Source organism: Pinus tabuliformis, chromosome 8 (assembly GCF_031772625.1).
Source record: "Pinus tabuliformis cultivar Carrire ecotype Pingquan chromosome 8, CPIR1, whole genome shotgun sequence".
NCBI lineage: Eukaryota > Viridiplantae > Streptophyta > Pinopsida > Pinales > Pinaceae > Pinus > Pinus tabuliformis.
Genome location: NC_142294.1, coordinates 175401252 through 175421680, shown reverse-complemented (window position 1 = coordinate 175421680; position 20429 = coordinate 175401252).

Sequence of the window (20429 nt, the reverse complement as noted above, 5' to 3'; positions counted from 1 at the left end):
GCTCCACTTTGATTAAACAGTTTCATTATGTTATGCATTTGCTTGAAGTCTCTGGTATTACATTAACGCTGGCCTGTCTCGGCTACAACTGTAGGTTAACATTGTTATTAAATGATGAAGGCCTCTGTTTAGCGAGTTCAGCAGTCGGAAACCTAAGCTATCTGCACATCCATCAAGTAACTATTTGGTTGGTGCTCTCTTTGGGAAGATGAATCGCTAACAGGGCTACTGGAATTGCTCATCTTGTCAACATCTTAATTTCAGTCGGCGAGATTCGTGTCAGCACTGTCTCCATTGAATGAACCTCTGGTGCCTCCACTCAAGACAGATGTTGCGTTGGTAAAGCTTTATAATGGTGGAGATGCAGGGAGATAGAAAAGTAATATGCTCGGAGTATCACTCAGCACTACATATGCCTGAGTAAGTTCCTTGAACTTTTCGGCATCTTCGCCCTTGTTGGGATGGTTTTTCATGGCGGCCTTTCTGTATGCTTTCTTTAATTCAGCCTGCAAAGCATCCTTTGGCACTCCCAAGATTTTATAATATCGGGTGCCATCATTCTTCTTGGAGGCGCGAGCTCCGAACATTTTCACTTCCTTTCAACTTCAAATCTAAAATATATATATAAAAAAAGGAATTGGCTGAAACACTTCAAGAACAAATTTTTCGAGTCTCTAACACCTTCAGGCAGAATTACAGGCCAAATCAAAGTTCCTTGGCCATTAGTTAAATCAGAAGAAAATAAATTTTGCCTGTAAAGAGAACGATTTAGCAAGAATCCCGCAGCCAGGTTATATTCATTAACACTATTGATAAGTTGAAGACGGTTGAATTTCTTTCTAGATCCATCACCTGAGCTTTTTGTCGTCTATCTTATTTCTTCCTTGACATGTAAATGGTGCATAGGCCAGTTCCATCAATATGGCCCTATAAAATGTTTCATGTGATAGTTCCATCCATATGGTCCTACAAATTACTTCTTGCGACAGTTCAATCTAAATGGAAATATGAGATCTAGTATAATCAGCCTAAGGAAAGCTAATATAGGTCGTTGTCATCAATTGAAGCTGACACATGGAGGCAGACTTGTTAACATCAATTCAATATATTTCTGAAAAATGCATAGAACAAAAGACGCAAATTTCCAATGACAAGATTAAATGTGGAAAACGTCAGGCTCCAATCAATGTTGGCTTGATTGCTATGCATAATACAGATTAAATAGGGAGAACGACAGAATAATGGGTAACCTATGTATATGTGGTTTGGCATACATAGAAGTATGGACAGAGATATTATAAGGTGTTTTTGCATGCAAATTTGTAGAGAGGTAGCATCTACAAGAAAATAGGACGTGCATTGGCGTTTCATTAGAGAAGAGGAAATTGCTCATCATTTCATACATTCGGTGAGAAAAGCTGTGACCTAATATTTTCCTCACATATCGACATCTACATCGGGGAAGGAAAAGGATCTTTGTTGTTGAGGATCATTGAACTTGAAAACTATGAACTGTGGCATAGAATATATTTGGTTGCCACTTATATATATGCATGTTGAAAGCTCCTGCAGCATACAACGACTGAGTCTTGGTATGCTATACTGTCTTCTTGAAAACCATGTGTATATATAGCGGATCAATAATATGCCATGTGATGGGCATATGAGGTATGAATGTGTGGTACCATATGATATGAAAGCATCCTATGTGTTGGTCATTTCTCTTGGAGATTCATGCTCCTTATATGGCATTGATTACTTTATGTTATTTCAAATGTGTTGGAATATGAAGCTTATATAACCAAACACAACTGAAATTGAAAGCCATCACTATTTTTGCAGACAATGGTGATCTGTTGTAAAATCCAATTGTATTTGACATATTGCGAGTGAGTGTTGATTTTTCTCTACAATTTCATAGTTGTGATTAGTGTAATTTTGACAATGAATAAAACAGCCAGAATTGGTGAAGTATTGGAGTTCTTAAAAACTCTAATACATTCCTCTCATCATGGTACAGTAAGAATAAGCAAAGCTTCTCTTGTTGACATTAGAACCTGTTTGCATAATGTACAAGAGAATATTGAGTTTTTGCAGCTTGAGACAAAGCTACAACAGGAAGAATTACAGTAGTGGAGTCATCATTCTGAACCTGTTTTTGTTCAAAAGATTGAAACAGACTCCCATAAATAGCAAGAAAATAATGTTACAGTTCATTCAGATCTAGTACCTCATAAAGCAGCAGTTGTAAATGTAGATGTAGAAACTCAGTCTGCACTTCCCAAGCCCATCATCAGACCTTGGGAACAGCTTGTCCACAACAAGCACAGAACTGGTCTTGGATATGACAAGGACTTGTCCTTTCATATTCCAGACTACTCAAAGCCAATTCAATTTCAAACTGCTATATTTCTAGAGGATGATTCATCTTCACCTATTCTTCATGACATTTCACCTCCAGCTGTTCTAGATTCTGCCCCTCTTCCACAGCAACAGCAACAACATCAGATTGTGAAATGCCAACATTGTGACCACGTTGGCCATTTGAAAGATCACTGTTTTGATCTTCATCAATGTAAGCACTGTCATAAAACTAGTCATTCTTCACACAGACGCTTTAGAAATAAACGTCCTGCAAGAACAAAGATTCATCTTGGATGGATCGCTCCTTGGAAATGGGCATCAATAGCCAGGAAGATATTCCAAACACATGTCAAAACTTGTTCCAGAGTATTGAACAGTCTTGCAGTTGAGTTTTCTCCATCATCTCACCTTGTATCTGACAGGGGGGGAAATGATGGTCATCTACAAGCTTCAAAGACACATCAAGCGAGCGTGAGCCATAACCTGTCACTCCAGTTTCAGAGTTGTAGCCAGAAACAAAGATGCCCCTGAGCATGCCTTCAGTTGGTGATCTGGGACACTTCCTCTAGCAGAAGACTTCAGCTTCTTGCCAGTTTCGGAAGAATTCCAGGAACAAAATTGAGAACACTTCCTCTAGCTGAAGACTCCAACTTCTTGCCAGTTTTGGAAGAGTTCCAGGAATTGCATTAAGCATTCCAGAGTTGTTGGTCATCCTTAAACCATCACAGGTTGAGACTTCCCTTTTCAGGTTGAAGTTCTCCCTCTTATGCGAGGTGAGACCTCCCTTTCATGGTTGAAGGTTTCCCTCTTCAAAACAATAGGAGCACTTCCTCTAGCAAAAGACTTTAGCTTCTTGCCAGTTTTGGAAGAATTTCGGGAACTGCACTAAGTGTTCTAATGTTGGTGGTCATCCTTAAACCACCACCCTTTATACCAACATTTCAGAGAGCACGTTCAGCCTAGTGCTGCCATGCATTTTTGCACATTTTGTATTACATCACTCTTCTTGGACTCATACATAACCCTTCGGATTAAGGGGGGTAATGTTGGACACCTAATCCTCAATGGGTTAGTGTGGAAGCCAAATAGACAAAAGGAGTCCAAGAGACCTTGGGATGTGGAACCCAATGGTCACAATATGTACTATAAATGTAAATCATTTGTTAATAAAAATCTACTCTCATGTTTTATCCTTCAGATTCCTTTGTTTCCCATGTGTGTTTAACAGGAAATAATTTTATAAATAGTGTTGCAACAAGTTATGGGTTTAAAATCTTCAAAGGATAAACACTCTTTCTTCTTCAAAATTAGATCCAGGAAGGTATAATTTAGAGAACGAATAACATTTCTTGAGGCTATAGATTTTTTGACCACTAGAACTAGATCATTCTTTAGAAGGTAAAAAATGTTGCTATAAACTTCAACAAGGATACCATCAAGGATAGGGCTCTTGTAGGTTTTCATGGACTCTAGGGTGGCTTGGAATTCACCAATATAGACTTCCTCTTCAAGGGGATTATTCATTTCCTCTGTAAAAACATTTTCTATTTTTGAAGTGTCTACTAAAATCTCCTGGATAGGTCACTCAGAAGCTTCGTGAAATAAGTCCTCAAAATACTTAGCAAAAATATCTACCTTGTCTTGAAAGGAATTATAAATAAATCTCAATTAATCCTTAATCTCTCATATGGATTTTAGATTCTTTCAAAATTTGTCATATTGGTTGAAGTATTTTGTGTTGTTTACCCCCTCTTTGATCCAAAGAGCCTGAATTTTCATGTGCTACTTAGTTTCTACATTTAAAGAAAGCTTGTGGAACTTAGATTCAAAGTCCTAGATATGAGCCAAATCCTATTTTGAAAAATAAACCAAAGAATTTTCCTGATAGAAATTTTGAATGATACTCAGTTTCAACATTGATGAAATCAACCTCAACTTTTTTGAGTAACAAGGGAGCCATTCTTTTGTGACCTTCTTGAAATGAGAAATATTATTTGCAAATTAAGCCATAGGAAATCCTAAGTGAGAAGGGGATAAGAGAACCCAAGCAAAAGTAATCAACGCTCTCAGGTTAGGCTTTGAGAACCAAATGTGCTTGAAATTTAAGGGGGGAGGCAGCTAGGACTCTTCCAGGTCTAAGAAAAAATGATAAGGAGATCGCCAGAATGCCCTCATGCAGATACCAAATATTTAACTCACAAGGCCTATTGAACAAATCGCCAGAACATAGAAAATAGTTAAGTCTCTTTGAAATAGCATCCCCTCTATATCTACCATTAGGTCAAGTAGGTAACAGATCAACATGCTTGACATCAAGGAGGTAATACTTTTCCATCAAGGAGGAGAAAAAATCACTTTGGGGATTAACATGTAGATTTTCCACCCAAAATTTATGCAGTGACAAAGTAAAGTTTAGGTCTCCCGCAATCAAGATAAAAATTCCATCAAGGACCCCTTCTTCTCCCAATTAAGTCCAAAAGGGGATTTGGTTTGCATATGGGCCATAGATATTCACCATATTGAGGGGTAAGCTTAGTTCCTTAATATTCAAATGACCAAAAATGGTATAATAGGAGACCAAGGAAGAAATAATCACAAGATCTCGAAATAAAGAAGTGAGTAGATCCCTAGAGTGGCCATATGAGTTAAGTTTGTTGATGTACTATTTGGGTAGCAACAAATCGAAGACCACACTATCACGCACAACATCCACCATAGTTTCTTCAAGGATGATATTGTCAAGATGATGTCACCTAATCAATCGCTTAAGGGATAAATTATTAGGTGTGCCCCCCAACCCTTTGACATTGAATGAAAGAACCTTCATGAGGAAGACCTAGTGAGGGAATTACCTTCTCTAAGGGCTATGGGGATAGTGGCTTGTCTACTAGATCTGATATCAACCACTATATTTTGTTGTGCTTTATGCAATAAATATTGTTGTCCAATGAAATTGGAGAGAAGGGGTTTTGAAGCCATCCCACCACTAACATAAGCAACATCCCCATAATGAGATTTGGATCTGAGCACATATCTATAGGAGAGGGAGGAAAGTAGTGTATAAATTCCTAAACCTGGAATCCCTACTGCAGCAAACTGATGTTACTTATCCTCCTTGTTAAACCATACAAGTTATTTACTGTGTTCTATGGTAAATATTGAAGTAAATACAATTGCAACCTTCACCATTTAAATAAAATACGGAAAAAAGAAACTGAACAAGAAATAAATACACAACACATCTACACAGTTATTTTTGGACAAATGTCCCCAGAAAAACCCAATGCTGGAAAATGGGTGCAACAACTTTGAGGGTTTTATTATTATGAAGTAGTAATTTCTGAATACAATCTTTGGATGCCTTCCCGGTAATCCAGTTATAGAGAATATGAATGATAGAGAGATAAGTGAGGTTACCTCACACTATCACTGCAAATCCTGGTTGATCCAGCTACTCAATGAACTACCCTTGGTTGTCACTACATAGTCACTATGTCAGTCGAGCATCACACCCTCTGGGGACAACATCACCCCTTCATATGATCGATTTTCTTCCCAGGAACTTCGATTTACACCTCTCGGTATCACATCCTGGATTCCAACTTCTTCAATTAATTCCTTCAATAAATTTTTGGATTCCCTCTTGGCTTATGCACTGCCTCTGCGTGGCCATATGTGGCTCTACGTTAACCTCTCTAGCTTTGTGATGCCTTTATTGGATCTCTCTCTCTCTTCTATGTTGAGTATTCTCTGACTGGGAAATATTTCCTTTTGGATATTATCCCTGCCACTCATTGCAAAATATCACTATAGAAAATCTCTCCAGCAGTTGTTTTACTTCTGGAAAATTGAACTTTTGATCTCCCCTCTGTGTGTTCTCTAAGTGCCCTTCAAGCCTATTCTTATATCTTTCAATTGGACAACCAACAACCTAGATTAAGATCTAATCAATGGCTTAGATAATTTTGGCTTGATCCTCGTCTTCTTCTAGAATTTAGACCCATAATTTAGATTAATACCCACGAATTATTTTAATTTCCTAAGTTTAGACTTAGGGTGCCATTAAAAATAACTAATTATTTTAATAAAACTGTCTCCGAGTGGAATTTCCCAAAATATTTCTAGGTATTGGAGAATGCATGTTTCTAAGCCTCCTTGCAAATTTTGAGACTTAGAGCACATCTGATGCTGCCAGAAATCAACAACCAGTCCACTAAAGGAAGAGGCCAAGAGGCAAGGGGAGGTTGAGCTAGAAATAAAAGGAAAAGCTTTATGCAGGGGGTGATGTTGTGAACAAAGGGCAAGGGGAAAAGGAAAGAGGTCGAGGAGTGAGGGGAGCAAGTCATATAGGGAATAGAGGGAGAAGAGGAGCCAATGACCTCAATCTTAGAAGGAAGATCTATCAGAATAGATGGAGTAGGGAGTGAGTGGGACACAACCTATGGGGGATAAGAAAATAATACATAGGGATCGAAGGCCAAAATACCATCACCAATGATGGGAAGGAGACAATCAAATAACTATGGAGGGGGGAACGAACCCAAATCCTTTCCTAGAGCATAGGGAGCAGATGAGTAAGAAGTGAAATTAAAACTAGGATCATTGAAGGAATGGTCGTAGGGGGAAACTGGATTTAGCGAAATCTGAAGAGGGTTCAGTTGATCATGCACTATGAGAATTTGAGGAGGCCTTTCATTAAATATTTTTCTGTGTCTAGCCACCATGAACACTCACAATGGACCTTTTTACTGACAAATGAAACCACACATTTTACTAACCATGTCAGGGAAGGGACTTAGGGCATTGGGCTCTTAGATGAACATTAGTGTGTCATATGAGATAAAAAAAAGGTAGCCTCTAGTAATCGATCCTATGGACCCACTCAAATTCACCATATCGAAGGAGAATTTCTCCCAATAGCCTATCGACCAAATTCACCTCAAATTCAATCCAACCCCATCACCAATTAGCTTTGGAAACCCATATTAGTTTGGCGAGATTATATGAACCAATTTTATTTCCAATTGCCTAAAAACATGCCTTGGACAATAAATGGATAGGGAGCCCTAGAAGAATGGCCCAAGCCATTTTAATATTGTAAGGCTCATGCTTTACATCAAAATTCATAGACCATTTTTTAAATATGGCATGACAAATCCTAATTGCAAAATCCCTCCATAATACACATCAAGTTTGCTTCCTCTTGAAATTGGAATGAAATCCATCCTTGACACAACAAAAAGGACAATGGAGAATAACCCATAAGGGGTTCCCAAACATTTGCAACTCACTGCTAAAGGGAGGCCTCTTTTACATTTTCACCATAGAAAAAACCAACAAGGGTTGAGGCCATGAGTTGCAGAATGTCTGCCATGGCCACATATTTTTTTACCATCAATGAAACTTGATCTTAGTTTGGTTTAATCCATTTACGTTATTTATATTTTTACAAGGGACGAGTGGAAGGGGTTAGCATTGTCGAATGGGAGAGATCTGAAATGAAAATACTTGGGAGGTCACCACACCTAGAGGAAGTAAAGAGCCTTGGTAGATATTCACCATCTAGCTACACAAATTGCTCGGATCTTTTGACTTGGCCATATTCTAGCTGATTTTAGAATGTGGGCCTTGAGGGACGAGTTTGAAATACTCCAACTTGTCATCATAGAGATTCCAATGACAAAAAAAGGGGAGGAGAGGAGGGAACATCATGTGCAGAGAGAGAGAAGTAAAATATGAGAGGTTCCACGCTGCAAAAAGGCCTGCAGTCATGGAACCCTGTTGAGTAGGGATACTACAAGCATGGAATCCCTCTTCCACCACTTCATTTATTTATCTTTACATTGGTAGATATAATATTTATGGTTATACATTATATATATCTTTGTTTTGGAGATCACGATAAGTCTTCTAATGGAATAATTTTGAGTTGATTGTTCTAAGACGTCGATCAAACTTGGAGGACTATGAAAACTCTCCAATTCAACCTATAAACTTCATTATCTATAGAACTATTTTTGAGTGAGTTCTCTTCATTCTTCTCTTTCCATTTATAGTATTAAAATTGTTAGCTCACTAAAGGAATTGCATGTTGACTAACCCTAGTTAGTTGACCAAATTTCCTTTCTTATTTTGTGGGTAAAACTTGATAAATAAAAATAATAGTTAGTCTAATCATATACAACCATATGTTATCATTATTAATATCTTAATATCCTAATTAATTTCACGGAGTCCAAACACCCTCCAACACCGACAATTTTCACCCTCTTTTGTCTTAACCTAAGATTTCTCCTTTTTGCCATAAAACTAAGTAATGACTCTACTTCCAATTTTCCTCAACTTATTAGTGACTATATGTTATTGTGTGGACTTTGAATTCTACACTTATGTTGTGTTCAATAGCACCAAAGTTGAAATTTTACGTTCGGAATTTTCTTACATGTAGTTTTGGAGAGAAAGCTACCATAATTAACATGAAGTACAATTGTCAACCATAAAATTATATGGGTTGAAAACCTAAACACGTAACATTTTCTCCTAGTTGGATTTTCCCTTTATGGCTATTCTTTATCAACATAGTTCCATTCATATTGTGGAAGCTTTAACCTTAAAACCTTAAGGGAGAATCTGTCACAAGTAGATAAAAGGAGGTAGCATCACATTTGAGGGTGCTAGGTCTCTCTATTTCATGTATTTTGTTATTTTTTCTTCACATTTGTAGATCTAGTGCTTATTAGTTATATATTATACATATGTTCATATTTGGGATCACGATAAATATTCTCTTGCAAGAATTTGGAGCTAAGTGTGTGGGTCATTCTAGGATATTAATCACTCTTGGAAGATTACAACAACTCTTGTTCAACCTAGATGCTTCATCATCCATAGAAACTAGTTTTGTGTGAGTTTCTTCATTATTTTTTTTCCATTTCTAGTATTAAGTTTTCTAGCTCACTAAAGGAGTTACATGTTGATTAATTATAGTTAGTTGACCTAATTTTATTTGTTATTTTGTTGGTGAAACTTGATCTAAATATTAAATAATTTCTCTAATAATCTACAATCCTAAGTTATTATTAACAAGATATTAAGGTCCTAACTAATTTCATGTCACCCCCATCCATTTTCACCCTCTTTTGTCTTGCTTCAAGGTTTATCCACTTTGCCATAAAACTAAGCAATGACCCCACTTTCATATTTCCTTGTTTCATATTTCCTTGTTTTAGTTGTGATCCTGTACTTTTGTGTGTGGTAGCACTAATATTGAGATTCTACATTTATTAATATTGAGATTCTACATTTATTTTTGCATTTTCTATTTGTAGTTGTGGATTAAAACTACCAATATTGACATGCACTAAAATTATCTACTTATACATTTTATGGATTAGAAAACTACATACTCATTGGTTTTTTGGTTTACACAAATACTCTATAATTCAAACACACACACATTTATAATTCCATAGGCTTAATTTTCTCCTTCACCTAAATAATAGTTTAACTATTTAGAAAAAACATTACAAAATCTCTCTTTATAAACACATTAATTCATTGACAAAACACTTTGTGAGTAAGACAAAGGAGAAGTTGAAATTTTAAATATTGGAATATTATATTATCTTATTGGGATTTTTATAAGCTATATATTAAAAATAAATAAAGCAAAGTGTATTTGGCTCATGAAGGAAGAACTTTTGTAATAAAAAGTTCAAAACTCTCTCATGCAAAATTCAAATAAAAGAAAAATAATTTCTATATAATTCTTTATAAATAATTCCATTATAAAAATCTCTTTGTAATGCTTATATATATATATATAAATTTCTTTAAAACTATGCATTGATTTTTAAACAACATAATCCAAATTTTATTATTAAAATCAATTTATCAAAAATATAATATTAAAACTTTTTACAACTTACATAATAATATAACAGGAATATAATCTAGATCAAAATATGTTTTCAATAAAAAGATTATTTTGCTTTTATATGATAGTAATTTTTATATTATAAATAAATAAACTATTAATTTATATTAATATGAATATAAAAAAAATTAATTTTTTTTAAAATAATAATAATTAAAAATATTTAAATTATAAATAATAATAATTTAACTTTAAATTCAAAACCAAGCCAAAAAATAATTATATTTGGAAAGTAAATAATTATATAAGTTGTGAACTCTCCCTTCGTACAATAATTTAATTACATATATAAATTACTCGTTTTTTTTCAAATTAAATTAAAATATACTCTTTTCAAAATACCTATGCAACTTCAAAGTAAAAATGTATAAAGCTCCAATATCACCTAACGTAATTTGTGGTGACGAATCTTACAATGACATATTTCAAGACCAGACATGTACGAGTGTAATAATGCAAGTCCAAGTGTAATTATGCAAGTCAAACATGTTCAATAATGAATGAAGTGGGAATAACAATATTAGGTGTAAGATAGTAAAACCAAAATAACATACATAATAACAATTATGTGAATACTAAATTTTGAATAAAAGCCATATCATTATTATCGAATATAAGTGATATGTCCACTTATTATTTTAAATCTATATGGTAGTTTAGGTATGCATTTCCGGTCACAGTTTTCTAAAGCAAAATATACATCTCAATATTAAAGATATACCGTTTATCTTTCTTATAAAAATGAGTTATTTATTTATTTATTGAGAGTATGAGGTTTTTTCCGAGTGAGAGTATGATTATTATTAAAATGTTAATTTATAAAATAAGATTAAATAATATAGATTATGAGAAGTTCTTTAAAATTGCTTCAAACTTAATCAAAATTATTACTGATTTAAGTGAGAATGATATTAAAAAATTTAAATCTTAACTAAATCATTAAAGGATATAGCTAGAAGTCATTTTACAAAATACTAATTATATTGAAAATATTGTTATAAATTTATGGGGTAATAAAGAATTTGAAGAAAAAAAAATAATATACTATAAGGTAGCCAACCCTAATCTAAAATGTCAAAAATATCTCTGAGTTTTAACCCTAATCTAAAATGTCAAAAATATCTCTGAGTTTTAATTATCACGAGAAGGAAAACCAACATTGCTAAAACAAAAAGAAACTTTCATATATTGCATAATGAAAATGATGTTGGAAAATTTCAAAAACATTGTGGGACAAGAGAATCCACCATCTCTGTGACACTAAGAGTGTCAAATATAAAAAAAAAGTCTCAGAGTTCCCTATATGTATGCAAATTAAATCACATTTTGAAATAATTATCACAATACCAATCTTTGAAACTTCTAAGTCATCAAACCTATAGTGATATTGAAATGCTACTCTTAATGTTTTTGGAATGCCAACATACAAATTTGAAAAATTCTAGAAAAAATTTCTTTCTTGGTTTTTTTTATTCTTTTTTTTCCAATTGAATATCTAAGTAGATCCATCTGAAGGGATCAGTTCTCGCCGACTTATTAGCAAAGTTCAACCCCGAGAGTATTAGGGAAAATTGACCTCGTGAACTCCCATTAGCGAGGTGTTTTTAACAACAAGAACTCGACCAATTGAGCTAACCCTCAGGACTAAAGCTCTTTTACTTTTATTAAATTTAATAAATGAGCTTTTATCTAATAATTGTTATTATTATTATTAGTCGATGAATATTGTTAGAAATAAAATATGAAATATAGTAAGAGAGTTGGATACACACACATTTAATTTATTAGTCATATATTTCAAAAGCATCATTAACCATTAAAATGTTTAAATTAAATTAATATTTAAATAATTTAATAACTAATTATACCATATTATAATAGGAGTGTGCTATTTATTATTATTATTATTATTTAAAGCATCATTAACCATTAAAATGTTTAAATTAAATTAATATTTAAATAATTTAATAACTAATTATACTATATTATAATAGGAGTGTGCTATTTATTATTATTATTATTATTTATGCTACCACTACGTCGCTCCCTAGCATGTGAACCACAGGTAAATTGGGTAGAATTCAACCTCAAATCTCTCGTAAAATAACACTTCGTTATCATGGGGATCACCGGTTGAGTTGTCCTCGACCACATTAACCACATTAATTTAAAGTTATGTTGATGATTAATTTAAATTTCATTTAATTAATTATTAAGAAAACGTTAAAAAATAAATTTATTGTATAAAGTTTTATAATTTAGTTTTATATAAATATGTTAAATTTTTTATTAATAAAGTAAATTTTATTAAGTTTTTAGGGGGATGTTCAGTTGGGATGGTCATAATATGAAGTCTTATGAAAAGTATGAAGTTTAAGGTTCAAATTCCTTAATTTATTATGTGGGTTGTGGGGTTGTAAATGGGTCCACCTAAAAGTTATAGTGATGGGATTGAGTCTTTGTCATGCGAGTATGAACATAATCCAATTGTAGAATCCTCTAGATAAAAAAATATTAATAAATAATTTTTATTAAATTAAAATATATGTTATTTTAATAATAGTAAAATATATAATCTATTTTTAAAGTCACACTCAGACTAGATACCAAATTGGTGTATAAGACTTTTTTGTTTGTGGGACAAGGGATTTGTATCTGTGTATTCATTTGACTACTAAACTCTACAAAAATATACATTCTCTATCTCCTCTAAACTCAAACTTATAATTTATTAGGAGCAAACAAATACCCTTAACATATTTTTTAAGTAATAAATATGATTATAGTTGTATATTTATGAAATATATTAAAATTTAAAATAACTATTATTATATTTATATATTATAAAATATATTAAAATTTCGAAATATTAAAAATTAAAATGAATAACTGATTGTTCAATTTCGAACTAACTATATGGAATCTTGTGAAAGGATAGATTAGAATTAGTTTTGTGGGTTAACACGAGTATCAAAATATAAACTTAGCGTTCAGAATGGAATTGATTAGATATAAATAAAGGTTGTGGATTTGTTATTTTGTATTTAATATAGGACCGTGGAAAAACACACTCATTATTTATTTAGTATGTCCCTAAAATGATGACGTCCAAAAGTTAGTCATAGAATAAATATTTATGACATAATAATGACTTAAGCTTTTTTGTATGTAATTATTTTTGTATGTAATTATTTCTCTCTAATTTGTTTCTGAAAATTATTCCAAACCAATAAGCTTGTCGCAATTATGCCTCTGGCAGGAGATTCTTACACAACCTTATTACCAATAAAATCTAACGAATAATTTATTTAATATTAATATTTATAGTAATTTAATTTTTAAATTTATGTTTAAGTTAGACATTAGTATAAGAAAGTTTTTATTTATGGAACAAAAGATTCACTTCAATATAATAATTTGACTATTAAGGTTTATAAAAATATATATAATCTAAATTTATATAATTTATCTTTTTGGGTTCCAATTTATAATTATAACTTTTGAATAATAATTAGTAATTTTTTTTAATTAATATATTTTTTTAAAGTTGATTATATATTAATTTTTCATTATAATTATATATTATAATATAAAATTTTTTATTAATTAAATTTATTTTAGATAATTGGGAAAAATGATTAAATATTCTCCACTTAGATTTAATTATTGAAATTTGTAAATATATATATACTATACCTTTTGATTTTTAACCATAATTTAAAATAAAAGCACACATTATATTAATATGAATAAATCATTATGGAGTTGTCTATAATGCGACTTTTTGGAGATTCCGGTGACGGAATCCGGCGGAAGAAATTGAGGTTAAATCTTGATTTGTTGTAGTTAAAATGGTTTTTTAACTGCATATTTGGATTCAGCACCCTCGAAAACCTTTGGGACGCTTTCATTGTGCAGAAACTAGCTATCAAACTTGCGATTCCAATAAATTCCTGCCGGATTTCGACCGGAAAAACCGGCCGGAAAAGCTTTCAAAAAGTCGCATTATAGACAACTGCAATCATTATTACTATCGTACTATCCTACTTAAATATTTTAAACTTCATTGAATCATGGAAAGCCTTTAGTGGTTTGACTTTGTGTTCTACGTCACATAATGATATCCCTAGAAAAAAGTGAAGTGGAGTGCGGCCAAATTCACCGAAGAATCTTCTCAACAACCAAACAAATCCATTCCACCCATTCCCTTTCTTTCATAATGCAGAAGCAACAATCACAATCTAATAAAAGGATAGAAATTGAGTTCAAACACTTTTAGAAAAAGAAAGATGAGGTATTAAACATTAAGGAGTTATAAACTTTAACATGTTTTAGTCTCCAATGGGGTATTAACTAGCACACTATCTAACCCGAGGGAGAATGTGGGGTATTAACTAGCACACGGTAAAATCTTGTTAAGGATGACACAAGTGAGGGAAGCAAGACGGGATTAGACTGCTAGCATTCGAGAGTACTCCCTCCTCCCTCCTTATAGGCAAAGGTGGTGGAAGTTGGAAACCGTATCTCTATGCAATTGTTAAGTGCACTAACCTCTCCTCACTCATCGTTGGTTCGGTGTGTTTTAATCAGCCTAACAAACTTCACAATGGGAGTGGATATAGTGAGCCTGCCAAGCATTAATGGTACTTTGCAGGGCAAAGGGAATTCTTGTCTTAAGATGTTTGCCAAACACACCATTAATGATACTTTGCAGGGTAAAGGGATTTCGTATCTTAAGATGTTTTCCAAACACATTATTTGTCCTCCCTTACCTTTTTTGTGCAGAGTAACAATACTCTGAAATCGTGTGGTTTTGTTCCCTTGTGGGACTATAAAGGGAAAGGATGCAAAGCCTCGCGATGACGCATGTTTGTGGTGCTTTGTAACATTGTCAGGTTGATGGGTTTACGTTATTTTGATATGATAGGTATGACGTCCTCTGAGCATTGATCGCTTCTTATCCAAGGTCTGCCGACAGAAACACTTGAGATTAGAGTGTCTATTTCTTCACAATGGACTCTGAGTCAATTTTTTTATTTTTTTTCTTCCGTAGTGCCACCTCGAGGCGGGTCTTTGAACTTGTGATCCTTCTCCCCTCCTCAGCGCTCTAGGGCCTAAATTTCCTAGGTATTTCTGTCAATTGTACAATTTTGGTGTGCGGGGTCTGGTACCCTAGTAATTTTTCGACTTGGTTTTAGCAGTTTTGTCTTCCTTAGTTTTTCATAGTCATAAGGACACTTAACGTACTTTGTAGGTTGTAATATTGGTTGGGTGTGTTTACATTTTAAGTTTATCTAGGAATTTCCCTTATGTCGGTCTCATAAAGGTTGCAAAACCCTTAGTCTAAACCTAATTGTGGATTCTCATCTTACTTTTCCATTGCAAGTTCATCCCTATTGTGTCAAGGATTTTCTTCATTTCTCTTTGTTATTTAATGCAATCTATTATGGGGTGTCCTCAACATTATGTGGGGGTTTGGTTCTTCATAGAGTGTTAGGATTAATTCCCTCTACCATTCTATCCCGTAGTTTTCCAAAATGACAAGGCTTGTCCCTTGCTCAGTGTGTAGTGGGTTTTGGTGATGATATCGTTCTCTTTCGAACTCCATTATATCCGTCTCATTTTAACTTGTTCATGAGTCTGGTCAACTTCCCTATCGACAATTTTGCAACTCCTATTTATTTTTTGTCTCCTATACTCCTCAACAAGACTATGCCATCTCGACAAAGAATGGAAATACGTAGGAGAGGTTCCAGCTCCAGGTTGAATTCTCATCCTCAGAGCCTATTTTGATGCACTTTTGTGGTATCTCTGTTTGATACAATACCAAAAGAAGTTTGTGATTTGAAAGATAGAACAGATAAAGCTTATTTTTCAAACTCTGAAATTGGAAATCAGGATCTCAAGTGGATACCTAACCCTAGTAAACACTAATTTCTCTTCTTACACTCGGTTGCAAGTTATTAACAAATTGAATCCCCTTTTTGTTTGGTTATCCATGACAAACAAGTGGATCATTACAGGATTTTTTCAAGGCAAGAAGATTTGAAAGGCCTTCTCAGTAGTATTCATTATTGCTTGGATGACATTCTAGTACGACTTCAAAGGGTGGAAAGGTATGTTGTGTCGGAGTCAGATTCTGACTCGGGAAACATATTTGATGTTCCTGCGGTGGTTGATACACCACAACTTAACATTTCTCCTCCTCTCAATTATGCCCCTTCAGTAAATGGAGACCCAATGTCTCTAATGGTAATTTTTTATGCTCCCCTTCTCAATTTATCCCTATTGTGAATGGAGACCCAATGTCTCTGGTGGTCATTTCTGATTAGTAGTACATGTTTCATTGTCGCTTCTTTTTGGTCGGTTGTCCCAACATGGGAGGCTCTCACATGTGCCATTAGATCTCATAACTACTATCATGCAACATCCACACATCTACGCATTTATGGAATGTGTCAACCTTTCAGTTACCTTGTTCGGTCTCTATGGTTTTAACTTTTATGGTCTTTTTGTAATCAGGGAAATAGAGCCCTCTAGTGCATATATTAAATAGTACTGGACAATATTGTAATGATTAAGTAAATTTTTTGAACTATAATCTATCTTAGGATAGTATCCATGCACATGCAGAGAAACAAAAACATATCCATGTATTTTTTTCCATCATATTTTAATTAATGAAAATTTTGTGCCTATTTACAAAAAAAAACTTTAACATGTGTTAGTTAAGATAGACAATTTGTTTAATTGAAGCAAAGTGGTAAACCTCCCCATTTACCCAATGAGTCATTTTAATGTAAAAAGGATTTTAATTTAATGAATATATACATTATTTTCATGGGTGGAGACTATAGTTACATGGAACTACCTCTATTCATTTTCTCCATTCTCATGTTTATAAGAGTTGAGGAACAATCCTCGATGGGGTGGTAGATGGACAATCAGAGGCCCAGGATAGGGGCTTTAATTTTTCACACCACACGTCATCAATGATTTCAAAATGTGTTGGGAACATTTCATCTCGCACTCAGCGAGTGAAGGTTTTGGAGAGGGTAATGAGTATAATTGCTCTTCGCTTGGTTGTGGAGTTCATTTGTAGGTTGTTGATGATGAGCGATTGGATTTTAGGAGGTGTAATTATCCAAGTGTGAAGGGTGTCTTTGTCTTCAAGTTGTTCCCCCTCTTGGCTTGAAGTTGAGTAATGGTTGTTGTTGGAGGGGCTAGTCAACAGTCAAGTTGGAAAAAGCATAATGTAAGTTGGTCGACAAGATTGTTAATTTGATGACTAAGATAGATTAATCTAAGTATGGTCGATAATTAAACTTCTATATCTGTCTGGACATGGTATAAGTATATTTGAATGCATCGATGTATCAGTTATGATTTGGCTTTTAAAAGATATAATATAAAGTGTGATTTTGTTGGTTCTTGACTACTTGTCTCTTCTTTTTGTTTTTCCCTATGTGTTTTTTTTTTGTGAATGCTTGATTTTCTTACTATTGGTAACCATGCATACTTTTCCCTATATTACAACATTGGTTCCATTTCTGGTAACTTTAGACTCAAGTCAGAAAAAATATGCAATCACAAATGTTAACGTTGGAAGAGATACAACTGTGGTGGGCAACGAAAATGAATAACTGCTTGAAGCAATATGCTAGAAGGAACATACTATCATTAGCAGAAGCCAACACCATTTTTTTCATGGAAGCACATGAATGGTTTATTGAATGCGTCCCGATGGAAATCAAGAAATTTCTCTACCAAGTTTCTCATGAAAAACTTCAAAGTGAATTTGATGCCTGAATTTTATTTAAGTTATCAAACCATGGCCGAACGAATTTGCATGAGTGGGTTGAGTCGATTTTTGATGATTTTTTTGAATAATGAGTAATAGAAAAAAGAACCTCTATTGAACATATAAAATCTTGGTTCTACAACAAAACAATGATAATATCTTCTACTTGATTCCCACCCTATTGCATAAGTTCTTCATCGACAAGGATGTTGGTCATATAATTTAGTACTGAACTCCATTTCAAACTCCGATAAACACCAACTAATAGCAAAATAAAACTGACTGGCAGAACTTCCTTGATGGCCGGTGTAAAGATACAAAAGAAGTGTGGGATTACCTTTTAAGAAAATAAACATGGCTAGTAGGTACTCCCTCATGAACCGACACTAAGTCGGGCAACCTGGAGGGTAACTGATGGGCCTCCAAATTAAACACAAATTAAGTCCCAACTAACATTTCCTAAGTGCATAAAGTCTATATTAAATCTTTCCTTATACACTTAATAATGTTTTTTTAGCTTTAATATGTTCTTAGGAAGGTTTAGAGATAGTTTCATATTATCTGCCTAATATTATTTATTTCTGTAGAATATTGAGAGAATATTGAGTAAATTTTGAATGAGATAATATAGGTAATTTCTCCCTACTACAAGATGGACCAATATTGGATTAAATTATGGAGCTCCACTGATTGAGAAAATCTAAGAATGTGTTCCGTGTCACTAAATGAAGATTCCTCCTCTTGGGAACCAAATGAAAATTTTAAGGGATTTTGGAGGGGAAAGATGCCTCATTTAAAGTAGCATGCTTCCCCATCAATTTGTATAAGTACCAATTCAAATTTTCCTCGAGGGGCATGTATTTCGTAGTCTTCTTGCGGAGAAAACTTATTTAATAGATCTGCTTTCATTTCTAGTAGGGATGTACTTGGATTAATTCAAATGATGATGTTTGGCGCCATTTTTAGCTTCTAAATCTTGGTTTCCTTCATAGGATTGTGTATTCTTGGGTTTGGCCATCCTAGGAGCCTTAGAGCCTTGCTATACTATTTATTTATTTCCTTTGAATGCCTTTTAACTTGCATTTCTAATTTCTGCATTTAGTGTTAATGCTTCCTTTGTTGTAGGTTATATTGGTTAAATGATTGAGGTGAGTTGTTTTATAGGTTATTTACAGATTCACAAGCATGATTGATCATTAGAACAAATTTGAAAAGTCATATTCATCATTGAGCTACTTTGATTGGTTTACAAGTTCACAAATATAGAATTTCTAGAAGTCTCTTGTGGCAAAATAGTAGTATTTTTTTTCTATTTTTTAGAACGTCTTAATGAGATTCTTTCGAGTTTATTCCACTTGTATTGAGTCATAAAAAAATTCAATTTAATTAAAAAATTCACCCCATATCATTTTCACTTGATCACGTTACGCATTTGATAGGTTAACTAGATCACTGATTCTTGGATTTCTAGTTTTTGGAGTAGTAATCTCATGTTAGTTATTAGCACATGTTAAGAAGGGTATTTTTGATTTATCCCAATTGGATTGGAGTATTAGGACTTCACATTTAATAAAAAAAATTACCCCATCTTATTTTCATTCAATTTTCTTTGTCATTCAATGAGATAAATTAGAGGACAAACTAGCCGGTAGACTAGGTGTTGTAGTCTTTGCAAGTATAAAAATAATAATATTTTTGTGGTGTGTAGGAACTACTGTTGATTTGCAGGTGTAACACCCTCCTCCCACATCTACCCAAGTATCCAAAAAATTGGGGTAAACATGTGACAAGAGGTTACTATGATGTGATTCAACCTCCTAGATAACCTTAAGGAAGTGGAATTGAAGGAAACACACCATAGAGACCTTCCACATCAGTAACAAGACTCCCAGGAACCATCCCAACCTCTCAGGTTACCATCCTATGGGTCCCACTAAGTTTTTATACCATTACATTCCCAGACGCTCCCTTGATATCAGCATGCATGTGTCTAGAGGGCTTTGGATGCTCCGACAACATGGTATGCCAGCATCCAGGGACTTTTCTGCCCAGTGTTGTGCCTGCATCCTTGGGATTTGAGCCACCTATTCAAGCCCACAGCCCAAGTCACTGCCCAGAACTAAATGGCACCTTCAGAACATAAAGATAATAGTGGAATGATGATTCAAATGCAATTACTTGAAAAAGGGATTGATTGGACCCCTATTAACAATGATAGGCATTTCATCAAACATATCAAAAATATGTAATCTACAGGAGTAAACAACATTTTGAGCATAGGGGTCTCATACTTATCTGAGAATTGCTAAGAATCATTTTTCCCTTATA